This window comes from Perognathus longimembris, chromosome 15 (assembly GCF_023159225.1).
Source record: "Perognathus longimembris pacificus isolate PPM17 chromosome 15, ASM2315922v1, whole genome shotgun sequence".
NCBI classification, from domain to species: Eukaryota; Metazoa; Chordata; class Mammalia; order Rodentia; family Heteromyidae; genus Perognathus; species Perognathus longimembris.
The window spans coordinates 16,741,874-16,754,693 of NC_063175.1; positions in this window are offsets into that span (position 1 = coordinate 16,741,874).

Genomic DNA, 12,820 nt, shown 5'->3' on the forward strand with positions numbered 1-12,820 from the left:
ATGAAAGCCAGAGCAAGCAGACAAATCTAAGTCATCAGCAAAAAAGCTGGAAATGGAGGTATGGCTCAATGGGTATTATACCATCCTTGGGTGAACTGTATAAGCAAGGGTGAAAGCCCTGAGTTCAAGCTCTAGCACTAGCAACAAACTGATGAGATATAATCGGAGGATGGATTTTTGCTGAAGAATCACAAGATACCAGGTTTCATATGGCATTCACAACAGTCTCCTCCAAGATATGACACTTTGACATCTGAGGGGAAAAAAAAACAGAGGTAAAAAAATCTTTCTGATTTTCCCTACCCTTCTTTCTCAATGGATGATATCAGACAATTGTCCAAACTTCTTCTAATGTAGCTCATAAAATCCTCAGGTGAGAGATTCCTCCCGTGCTCAAAGACAAGAATTATCTTTGTCTCTGAGCACACAGGAGCACAGAGGAAAAGCTGAGCAAATCCTAAAACATTGTCTACACTTTCTTCCTTCTACTGAGGAAAATTTTCCTTTACGTGCACTCAATGATTCAGCCCATGCAAGTAGACACTTGCAGTCAATGAGCAACAGATTTTTCTGCCATGACTGGTTCATTTTTATATTGAAGTGGTTTTATTTCTTTTAATAACTTGTCCATGCCTTTTTTTGCTATACTTGTAGTTAGTGGGCAGTTAAATACTTTATATTATTCATTTAGTGAAGGTAGCTTTAATGGAAAAATAAGTGAATGGATTTCTGATCCGTTTGGGAAAACCCCACAATATTGTCAATGCCTTCCAACCTTAGACTCTGAGTTGACCCGACCAAGCCCAATTTGTTAACAAAAAATGGAAAGTGTCATTTACTCTCCCAGCAAAACATTTATTTGGTATATACTCTGGTTCAGAACATAGAGAAAATTTACATTTCAAGATTATGAGATCAAAAGAGACGTTGCACTGGTATGAATAATGGCTCAACACTCTAATGTTACTCTCCTATAAGAAACATAGAAGTAGGGGCTGGGGATATAGCCTAGTGGCAAGAGTTCTTGCCTTGTATACATGAGGCCCTGGGCTCGATTCCCCAGCACCACATATACAGAAAAGGGCCAGAAGTGGCACTGTGGCTCAAGTGGCAGAGTGCTAGCCTTGAGCAAAAAGAAGCCAGGGACAGTGCTCAGGCCCTGAGTTCAAGGCCCAGGACTGGCCAAAAAAAAAAAAAGAAAAAAGAAACATAGAAGTATTATCCCAAGAGAATCTTAAAGCATTATTTCAACAAACATAGCATCATCTACAGAAAAGAAATCACAGCAAACCATAAATGCATAGTGATTGGAGATGGGCTCTTGTTTTGAATAAAACAGCAGACAGAACCCAAGGTTAAGAGTGCAGACAGCCCTTCTGGCTGCACCTATAGACTCTTTGAAATAACTGTCAGCTACACATTAGTAAGATCATCCATCATGAAGCTGTGAAGTAAAGCCCCAGACAATGACACCTCTAATACATAAAACAGTGTCTTATTAGTTGATCCATCTATAAAGCAACCTTCATGAATTTTCATAAGAATCTAGTCTTGAAAGCCATTATTTTATTATCACTTCAATCGAATATAAATTCACTTACTTACCAAGGGATACCAAGCTTTGTTGTTTCACCTTTTAAAAAATTTTTATTGTCAAACTGATGTACAGAGAGGTTACAGTTTCATATGTTAGGCATTGGATATATTTCTTGTACTGTTTGTTACCTCCTCCCTCATTCCCCTCTCCCTTCCCCCCTTTCCCCTCCCCCCCCCGCATGAGTTCTTCAGTTCATTTACACCAGTTTTGCAAGTATTGCTTTTGTAGTCGTTTATCTTTTTTACCCTGTGTCTCTCGATTTTGGTATTCCCTTTCATTTTCCTAGATCTAATACCAGTATACATGGTTTCCAATGTACTCAAAAAGATACAGAGATAGTGCAGGTATACCACAGGAAGGAAATACAAGATCATCAATAATAGAAGCTATGGTTAAACATAGCATGTTGAAAGTAGTTACAACAGTGATATAACCATCATTTCCATAACATGGAGTTCATTTCCCTTAGCATCATCTTATGAGTTCATAAGCTATACAGCTATATAGCTATATAGCTATACAGCTATTGGGCTCTTGTGATCCTCTCCTGTGACTTGCCTAAACCTGTGCTAATTATTCCCTATGAGGGAGACCATAGTGTCTCTGTTTCTTTGGGTCTGGCTCACTTCATCGTCTTCCTGTCGTTTCACTTTTTTTTTTTTTTTTTGGCCAGTCCTGGGCCTTGGACTCAGGGCCTGAGCACTGTCCCTGGCTTCTTTTTGCTCAAGGCTAGCACTCTGCCACTTGAGCCACAGCGCCACTTCTGGCCTTTTTCCATATATGTGGTGCTGGGGAATCGAACCCAGGGCCTCATGTATATGAAGCAGGCACTCTTGCCACTAGGCCATATCCCCAGCCCATGTCGTTTCACTTTTTAAAAATCAATTTGGCCCAAAGTCTCAGCTTTTCTCCCACAAAACATAAATACTAACATGATGGCATCAGAATACTGGCCTTTATAGTACATTTCCAGGAAAAGATGAGCCCATTATGATTATATCCATTCTTTTAATAAGGATATTAATCATACTGTTTTTCCTTGAAAAAAATGGGGATAGGAGTGACTGGGGACATGATCCTTCAATTTGTGAGTCTTTGGATTATCTCATATAATGCAATTTATATATTCCATGGCATGAAGACAATGATATGCTTAAGGTTTCTCATTTATATCTCCAAATCACAGATCAATTATTTTTGGCATAGTCACAGATAATATTTTACCTTTTCTTTTCTTTTTTTTTTCTTTCTTTTGAGCCAGTCCTGCAGCAGGAATGCAGGGGCAAGGGCACTGTTGCTTAGCTTTTTGTGGTCAAAGATAATGTTCTACTACTTTAGTCACAACTTTACTTTCTTAATTTTTTGGTAGTTTATTGGAAAGAAGACTCCCATGGACTTTCTTTCCCAGGCTGTCTTTGAGCCATTATCCTCACATTTCAGTCTCCTGAATAGCTAGGATTACAGGCATGAGCCATCAGAGCCAGGCTATAACCTTTTACTTCTAAATAAATTAATCCAATTAAAATTTGAATGATTTTCTGATATTTTCTTCATAGGTTATTTCTTACTCCCTTTAACAATAATAATAATAATATTATTAATAAAAACCTCTTGCTAAAATTTTCATCTCATCTCTCTTGATTTTTTTTCTTTGTTCTGTAACTGACTTTACTCAAGTGAACTGATACATGCATGCTACGTTATTCACAAGGATGACTAGTTAAGCAGGTATGGAAGGGGAGAAAGTTTGAGAAGGAAAAACCAAATAGAATAAGGTCCTTAAAAAGAAACGTAGGCAAAGTGGGTAGGTAAGTATTGCTAGTCTAAGTTAGGGAGAGAGACAGAGATATATGGGGTTTCCACAGAATAGGAAGCTTCATTTTATCTGCAATATCTTTGACATTGAATGAATAAGAAGCTATTAAACATGTCTTCCTTTAAAATCTCTGACATTATAGGATTAACTTCCTGTTTAAAAATCCACTTTGCTTGCTAAAATTCAATTTCATTGGAGACACAGTCATGATAACATATAAATATATTGGGGGAGGGGGGTTGCCACAAATTTAACAACAGAAAGGATGAGAACTGGAAAGATTCTAGAAACATCTTGAAAATAGAATTAAAATTATTTCCTGATGGCTTGGATATAAAGTTTAAAAGAAGAATGTAATCGAGAATCACTTCAAGATTTTGCTTTCAGAAACTGGGTGATTAAGGACTCCAGCTGACTGGGGAAAACGTATTGCAGCACATTGCCCTAGTAGTGCATGGTGAGGGGAGGGGAAAGATCAGAATTCACAGATTAGATTTTCTGAATTCAAGATAACTGCAAGACATGCATTAAGGATGTTGAAGAATTATTAGTCTACATATGAGAAGTTGAGGAAAGGAAATTTGGCTTGGAGATACTAATTTGAAGTAAGTAGCTGGAGGATTATATTTGGAGTCATGAACGTGAATGAAGTATTCAGAAATGTGGATATAAGTTGAGAAGAGGAAAATAAAGAATATGAACATTAGCAGGTGAAAAAGTGAAAAGAATTGAGTATAGAAGAGAATAAATAATCATGAAGATAGATGAAAACCAAGAGAACATGGGTTCCTAGTCATCAAGTGGAGAAATATTACAGGCAATTTCGAAACTAATGATGGTTGACCTTACCATTTATCAGCTTTATGATGATTTTGAGGTAACAGACCATTCAAAGGAAACCCTCCTTTGCATTTTCCATTTTGATCTTTTCTTGCAACTTACCAATGCTTCCTTGCAAGTCTGGGAAGTGAAAGAAAGCTGCAGGCTCTAGTCATCGCAGGGTCCCAAAGGTAAGCAACTATTACTTTACGGGGCTTTTTGTTTCTGTGCTGTGATGTTTGATGGATTAGGCATATTAAATGCATTTTTCACTTAGGTTATTTTCAGAACATTGATTTAGGTGTGTTCACTTGTATATAACTCTCTTGAAAATGTGGGAGAAATGTTAGCAAGGAATAATAGTAAGTATGCAAAATGCCACAGGTTCACCAAATAAGATCAAATTTTCACACAGAAACCATTAGTGACATGAGCAACAACAGTGTCAACAGAGTCAGCAACCAAACTTAATTACTGTGGCTTTTTAAAAAATATAGAGGGCTGGGGATATGGCCTAGTGGCAAGAGAGCTTGCCTCGTATACATGAGGCCCTGGGTTCGATTCCCCAGCACCACATATACAGAAAACGGCCAGAGGTGGTGCTGTGGCTCAAGTGGCAGAGTGCTAGCCTTGAGCAAAAAGGAAGCCAGGGACAGTGCTCAGGCCCTGAGTCCAAGGCCCAGGACTGGCAAATAAATAAATAAATAAATAAATAAATAAATAAATAAATAAAATAAGAAATAAATAAAAAATATAGAATGGAAACCAAAAAATTGGTCACAGAAATGATTGAGAATATTTTACAAGGGTTTTCCTACAAAGTAAGGAAAGAAAAAAATGACAGCTATTAACTCTCTTAGAAATTAGTGTCTAGAATTTCAGTCTCTGTGTGGTAATGTGAATGAGAAAACACAGATGACATAATTTAATGGAACTCAGTAGAAGTGGCTTATAAGTAGGTGCTTAGAAGTCAGAGATCATGAGACTCCTAAAGCAACCCTGGGCCTCTAAACTAATACCTGGACATGATGGTTGCAGGTCTGTTATCCCAGGTACAGAACGAAGTTTAATAGGGTTATCATGGTCATGGCCATGTGGTGTTAACTTTTGATATGTTTTTTTTTTTTGTCCCAAAATAATCAGATACAAAAGCACTAGAAATAGGACTCAGCATGGGCTTAGCAAGCATGAAGCTTTGTGCTCTAAAGTCAATCCTACAGGGCTTGGAATCTGGCTTAGTTGGGAGAGTGCTTGCCTACTATGCATGAAGCTAAAAGAATTCAGGAAAGTGCTCAGGCCCAGGACTGGCAAAAAAGAAAGAAAGAGAGATAGGGAGAGAGAGACAGAGAGAGACAGAGAGACAGAGACAGAGAGACACAGAGACACAGAGAGAGACAGAGGGACCGAGAGAGACAGAGAGAGACAGAGAGAGGAGGAGGAACAAAGGAAAGGATGAGAGAGGGAGGGAGGATGGGGGAGGGAGGGAGAGAGGGAGAGAGGGAAGAAAGGAAGGAAGGAAGGAGAAAGGAAGAAAGAAAGAAATAGAGAGAGAGACAGAGATCAGTCCTATAAAACAAAAAAAAGTTATGGCATTCTCTACCTTCTCCTACACTTACTACATTCTCCTCACTTAGCTCTTGACCACTTACTGATCCTAGTAGTTGACTAAACCTTGGTAGCTACTTAATATTCCTTAATATGAAAATCCAATACTTTTAACTCCTAAGTCCACATTATTTTTTATATTACTTTTATACTCCATGAATTGAATTTTTCTCTATAGCTTTAACTTGCATCTTCTCATGTAATGACCCAATCAGCACTGTTTATTATCTCATTGCAACAGAAATCTGATTTCTTGTTCCAAAATATTTAATTGACTGTTTATCATCTTCAATATAGATACAGTAAGCATACTTTATTGGCTATTTTACATAAGGATTTCAATACACATGATCAAAACAAATTAATTAAAAAAATCAAGTTCTAAAGTAAAGCAATTTGAATTCTTGCTCAGTCAGTTCTGCATTATGATGGGTTATGGCTAAACCTTTGTGTGAACTAGTAAATGTTCCTCTGTCCTCAAAAAGTAAATGATGGCCAAAGAGCAAGGCAAAATTTAATATGCTTTATTTGAGGAATAATGGGGAAATTTGGAAATATTACAAGGCAATGTATATTTAATGAAAGTTAGGTGGCATGGAAAAAAAGAATGAAACTTCTGCAGTATTCAAGATATTGAGCACCAAAAAGATCTAGTTAAGGGTAAGCGGGTAAGCAGTATTAATGTACACAACAGTAAATTTTGTGATAATAACATAGCCTGCTTTATGCAGCTTCTGATTACTGATGTTTGGTGTTGTGATATGGGTGCATAAAGTAATTTTAGAGTACTGAACTATATGCATCCTGAACATTCTTAGTTTACTTTTGCCTTCTTAATCTTGGAAGCAACTGGAAAACTAGAATTTTTGTACCTTTCTGAAAATTGCCAAAGCTATTAAATCAGGTCTGATTTGAATTCATTAATTAAGACATAAAGTCTATTTTCTTGCCTTTTACAATGTCTACCATACTATGCTGAAAATGCAATTGTGGCTAAATATAATAAATGGAAAAAAATCAGAATATGCTACTCCTCTGTTTGTCATATTTTTATTTTATTTCACTTTGTTTTTGGTTCTTTGAAATAAGGTATTACTGATTAGTCCATGATAGTCTTGACCTTTCCATTCTCCTGAACACTAATTTGCCCTTGTTTATTGAACAATAAAGAAGGCCTTGCATTCCTTTTGATTTTCTTTATTTTCCACTTCCACAACATAGTCCCCATACTCACATCCTGAAAGATTATCATTGTGTTCACTTTTAATCAATGTGTGGTTTAAATTTTAGAATAGAAAATTACTTAAGCCATAAGTATGTTGTCATTTTTTTCCTCTTCTGTCCTGGACATTGAAGGTGAGGACAGGTTCTAGCTCCACACTTTCTAATCATGTCATGAATGAGGAAATTCACACGAGCTAAATCTCATCCAAGATCACCTCAGTTTCTTATTATACTGAACAGCTGATTATCACCACCATATATTTTATCAACTCTTTGTCTTACTGGGTGGAAATTTTCAACAAATCTGACATTGAAAATGAATGTCATTGTTTTTTGTTAAAGAAAAGACGATTATGAAGAAAGAAATGGGTGTTGCTGACACAATTAATGACTCAGAAGTTACAAGTCTGCCTGCAAGGAAAGGGATCTCATGTGTAAATATTAGACATGTCTGCCAATAGCTGGCCATTTGTACAAATGACTAAGGCTGCTGAAATATGCACATTTTTATTGCCCAAATAAAGTAGACACTAGCAAGTTGGAAAAGTAAACATTATTTATTTGTTTGTTTATTTTTTTGTTCTAGGGCTGAGGTTTGAACTCAGGGCCTAGGCACTATTCCTTAGGGGGTTTTCTTGTTGTTGTTTTTTCCTCTCAAGGCTAGTGCTCTAACACTTGAGCCAGAGCTCCATTCCTGAGTTTTCTCTAACTAACTGAACAAAGAGTCTCTTAGAGTTACCTGTCTGGACTAGCTTTGATCTGATCTGATCCTCAGATCAAAGGTATAGTATTATAGACATGAACCACCACTGCCTGGCTGAGGCCTATTTTTGACATAATACAATTTTTTCTAAATATAAGTTTCCATAATCACATATTGATCTGAAAAGTGTGACTTTTCCCCCCTTAGTTAATAAGAATCATTTGTTAAGACACAATTATAAAATCTTATCAATGGATTTCAAATTAAGATCCCTGGGAGCAAAAATATATACTTAATCACAAAGTAATATGAAATATTATATAGTACTTTATACTACTGTTAATCATAGTCAGTTATAAAAGTCATCCTACAACATAAATCCAAACCCCTTCTTGCATAATTTGGGAGAATCACTTGCCTTATAGGCTGAAACCTGTAATCCTAGATACTCAGATGGCTGTGATGTAAAATAATGGTTCCAAGCCAGCTAAGCTAGGAATGGCCATGAGTCTCATCTCCAATTAACCACCAAAAGTATGGAATTGTGGTTCTAGTGTGGTTCTAGTGCACTAGTCTTTAGCACAAAAGCTCAGAGACAAGAGTTCAAGCCCCAAGATAGGCACACACACACACACACACACACACACACACACACACACACACACACATCACTTGTGGTTAATCTTCCAGATAGAAAGTATGATAGTTAAATAAAACTTGTTTATGAATAGAATCCTCCCCCCATATAACTGATTTAAGCTAACTATGAAAAAAACTGGTTTATGAAATGGTATATTGGTGCAGATTTGATTCTTTTCACTAATGAAAATGAGACATGCTGTAAAAAGGGTAAGGAACAAATACATAAAATATTTAGCCCAGGTAGTCTTTCTGCTCTGGTAACCAGAAAAAAAGGTAAAAACAGGACTGGAAATGTGACTCAACTGCTAGTGTCAGCCATGAATGAAAAAGTTGAGAGCAAGGGGATCTTGAGTGCAAATCCAAGCATCATCACACACAAAAAAAAAATAATAAAAGGTTTGTTTGAGAGTAATGCTAAAGTTGCCATCACAATCCAAGAGATCACAGTGCTCTTTGGTATGTACAAAGAACCAAGAGAATTTTGGAACTTTTATCAAGAAATAGTAAATTATGCAAACTGTTGGAATGAGAGCAGATTTGTCTGTCTCAGAGCTCTGTAGCAGAAGACAAGTACCTGGAAACCCAGATAATCTTAATCCCATCACAGGGTTTCAATGTTTACTGCTGGATAAGAAGTAATCTTTAAAATAGTCATCTCAGGAGCAGTTGTTCTCCAAACAATAATTTGCAACCTGAGCATTTTCTCTCCAGTATCTCTGCTCTGCTTCAGTTTCATACATCAAGAATGCTTTCATTTGCGTGCTCAGTTTGCACAGATAGAGGGATGTATAGCTAGATAACAAGAGAGAAAATCTCTAGCAGAATCTGAGAGATTTGCTGAATAAATATTCTATTTCCAAACCTGTATCTGAAATATCCATTTTCCCTGAAGTTTCATCTTAAATACTGGCAGATAATTAAAACTCTTTGGTACTGAAGCATTAATTCATTTTTTGAAGAAGCACAGTGAATCTCCAAACAGGAATTTTGTCTTGTCTATTCTATTCCACTCTTGCTTTTAAAGTCCTTTATTCTAAGGTCAGTTTCTGCAGTTATCATTTTGGCCTTCCACATACATGATTTCTGCTTATCTCCAGGTATTACAGGCAGGTTAGCATGTGCTGAGGATGTTTTCCCATCATTGTCTCCCTTTTAAATGAACACCCTACACAAAAGTATGTGTTTTTGAGTAAATTAATGGATTTTTAACAATAAATAGGAAATAATTTGTTTTCTAATTAAAGTATATGGACACTGGATTAATTTCCTCAAATAGACACATATAATTGGAAACCACACCAATCATAAGTGGTACAAAAGAACCCTCTGTTCATACTGAAATAATGAATTATTTGACTTAGTGATAAAGAGTTATTAACTAGCAATCCCTTTATAGAAACTGAAACCACAGGTAGTAACTTGGTTGGCATTGTGAGGCTTACACTGGAGAGTTAGAAGTTAGGGCTTCAGGTTTTCTTATTTTCCTCCTTCCTTCCTCTAATCAAACAGACTTTTTTGTTACAAGGTCAAGTACGAGTCTTGGTTGCCTTGATTCCTGGTCTTTAGTGGGAATTAATGTTAACATTATACATGTCTATTGTGCCAAAGAAGAGAAATAGAGGATCCTACAGAATGAACAGATTCTGATCAAATTTCGGGCTCACTCCATTTGATTTTGGTAAAGAGTTTCCTCCATGAATGCAAATCGATGAGAATGGGGATATTAGTAAAATGGGAAATCTTTGGGACCAGAGATATAATTCACCTCAAGAAAAAATAGAGAACTCAATGAACATAGACATTTAATTAATATTCAAGAAAATTTAGCAACATAGTATTATTATGACTCTATTGGATAGAAAGTTAGATTTACTATTGAAAAGGTATTCCTTGCCTGGAAATGATGGCTCACACATGTAGTCTGATCTAGAGAAGGCAGAGATATGATTGATGGTTGGAGCCAAGCAGTGAAGAAAAATTCTCAAGACTTTCATGTCAATTAACCAGGAACAAAGGGGCTGGAAGAAGAGACATGATTCAAGTGGTAAAACACTATCCTTGACTGAAAAAAACAAAAACCAAATAAACAAAAGCTGTAAACTCTGATTTCAAGCCCCAGTACCTCCCACTAAAAAGGAAAAAAAAAACAGTATAAGATACCATCATTATATTTTACTAGAAAAAAAAATTCTGCTCTTGCCCTACAGAATGAAGTACTTTTCTGATACTGGACATGCATAGTTTTCTTCACAGAGAAAATTGGGATTCCTATCATGCTCTCCTTGTTTTGATCAATTTTCTAGAGCAGTTCACAAGTTCAAGAAAACATTTATCAGATTATTTTGTTAATAGTGGTTATAAAGGATTCAAGACAGTAGCCATTTAGATCTGTCTAGGATGAAGTACAAATGAGAGGCTGTAGATTTTCTAGCATTTCCTTTGCTGGTCCTCTCCTGGGTACTTTCATCGGCTCCACAAGCAGCAGGTTCTGAACCTGTACTCTAAGAATGTGTGGAGATGGGTTCCCAGCGGCCCTGGCCAGGAACCAGGAGCTGCCTGTGTGGCTTCGCCAGGTGAGAGATGAGGCGGCGGGGCCGTGCAACCATGGCTACGTGCATTTTGGAAGCCAGTGGCGCCGACGGCAGAGGGGACAGGAGGGTCAGTGCCAAAGGAGATGCGCGTTCCCCACATCGAGCATTGGAGAGTCTATTCATTACCAGCAGAGTTCTGTGCATACATGTCTGACGTTGCTAAATGGACACAGTGGCTAGAGAAGAAAGTAGAACTAAATGTTGTGATATCACAGTCCTGGCTTGGTTTTGTGAAATCCAGAAATCTTCCCAGCATCATTTAGGAAAATCCAACTGATTAGTAGCTGTGTTAGGAACCAGTATTACAGATGAACTATTAGAATAAAAGCTTCATACAACAACCCTGTCACTCAAGAGGTTTCTTGGGCCCAGAGGTGAGAGAGAGTATGTGTTTTTACTACATAGCCTTATCATAATCCTGTTCTTGAATTGCAAATGAAATAGACCAACATATTAAAGAATCTTGAAATTTAATCTTTAGAAACCCAGAGGAAATCCCATTCACTGTGCTTCATTCCCTAAGGCAGTTGAAATCTCCATTTTCATTTTCATCTTGAACATTCCTTCTAGAATCCTCAAGAATGTTGCACACGTGATTTTTCTGTATATGTTATTCAATCCCAACCCTTTGCAACTTCCCTACCTTTTCCTTCAGTAAAACCAACTCATTGTCATTGCTGTAAAGAAGAATCCCTCTCTTTTCACTTCCAAATATTTCCTTAGTAAAATAGGAATTTTTAATTGTGTTTGTTTGCTTGATTCTCATTGTTGGTACCCAGTGCAAAACATGATGTCTATCTGGTAATAAATATTTATTATACTACTGAATACATGAATAATTTTTATTTAAGGACAGAACAAAATCAGGACACTCTACCTAATAATTCAAACCCATATAATACTCATAAGACAATCATGCAGGCATGAGCAGGTCACTTAAACTGTGCAGGTACCTCACAGCTTTAATCCTAGCTACTCAGGAGGCCAAGACCTGAGCATCATGACCTTCTTCCCTCAGCCTCTGTACACTGAGGAATGATGGAACATACCATCATACTTTTCTTAAGTGCATTGACTTAACATTATTTTTGAACTTCAGTTGAGGCTATCATGATACAATAGTACATAAATTGAAAGCTATCTCAGGTTAAGACTTTTAAAGGATACATTTGATTTAGAAAATACTTCATTTCAGCACTAAAAAGTCACAAGAAGCTTGTAGAATATTAGAATTAAACAAAGAAATTCTTAAATCTTCAGGTGATAATTTTCCCAACTAACATACTTTTTTAAAAAAGCATGCCTTGGAATTCTGATATGAGCAGGTAGCTTTGTAGATGATATTGGCATCAGAAAATAATTAAGTGGATGGGTGGGGGCTGGAATAAATAGGGAGAATGATCAAAATGCATTGTGCTCATAAACTGACATGTTGAACTGAAACCTCTTTGAATAACTACTAAAGATAATCTAAAAAATATAACTGGAGGAATTTATTTACTTCAAATACCAACTGCCCTCAATGCAGAAAATTTGTCCCACAATGAATCACTTTCAACAGTATTCCTATTAATATTTTTTACATTTTTGTAGCATTCAACAAATAAAAAAATAAAAACCAGAATTCCTAGTGTGTTGAGGCCTCCTTACTGTATAAAGGGAATCACAGAAACAGCAGGACAAAGGATGAACTAATGCAACAATGATCCTCACTAGAAACTATGCTGGAAATGAACTTTACAACTAAGGGGAGAGAGAAGTGGGGAGTGGTAAACATGAGAAAATGAGGGAGGATAACAATATTTAAAAAGAAATGTAATCAT